Source organism: Charadrius vociferus, unplaced genomic scaffold (genome assembly GCF_000708025.1).
Source record: "Charadrius vociferus isolate BGI_N301 unplaced genomic scaffold, ASM70802v2 scaffold92, whole genome shotgun sequence".
Taxonomy (NCBI): domain Eukaryota; kingdom Metazoa; phylum Chordata; class Aves; order Charadriiformes; family Charadriidae; genus Charadrius; species Charadrius vociferus.
In genome coordinates this window covers 539,484-540,266 of record NW_009647874.1, presented here as the reverse complement: position 1 = coordinate 540,266, position 783 = coordinate 539,484, and positions in this window count along the sequence as shown.

The window sequence follows — 783 nt, the reverse complement described above, 5'->3', positions numbered from 1 at the left end:
TGTCTTGTCTTCACTCTGGTTTGTTTGAAAAAGAAAAATTTGCATAATTTGGCTTCCTGCTCTCATAAATCTCCATTATGAATATGCATATTGCAGGTACTAATTGCTGGTCAGTAAACTGAAGGTCTTCAAAACTTACTATTTTGATGTGCAGAAAGCAAGCTGAGGCAGCTGCCGGGTAGATGCTGGTTTGTGCTGGCTGAAGTCTCCCAAAAGCACTTCAGTATTTGAAAGCTGAAGAATAGTTCTTTAGTGTTTTGGGTTTTTTTTTTTGGTTTTTTTTTTTGTACATAGAGTATTTCTAAATTCCTTAGTTTAATGAAACCCATCTACTTGACATCAGGATTTTCTTCTGCAATGCTGTAGTATAGCCCACTGCTACTGCTCTTCCCAATATGTTTATTGGCTTCACTTCCTATGGCAGACTTGTCTGACCTCACTGCAGCTTATATACTACAGGGTCTTGTTTTACCTTTTAAAACTATGCATGAATAAATGTAAGTTGTTTGTTTTGTTTTTGTTTAAATTCTGCTCTACAGCTCAGAGCTGGAATTGTCAAGGATGTGGCAATTTGGCATAGTGATCTCTGTAACTCATATTCAGCTTTGATTTTTCTTTTTTTTTTTTAAGTATAATAAGAGCACTTCTTCCTTAAAGCTCCTACCAAAGCGTTAGACTATAAAACGATAAAAAAAACCCCTGTAGCTGGTGGTGTGAGGCCGGGCTCGGGCCCTCTCCTCAGGGGGCCGAAGCGGGAGCCCGGACCCGCCGCCAGAGCTGGCG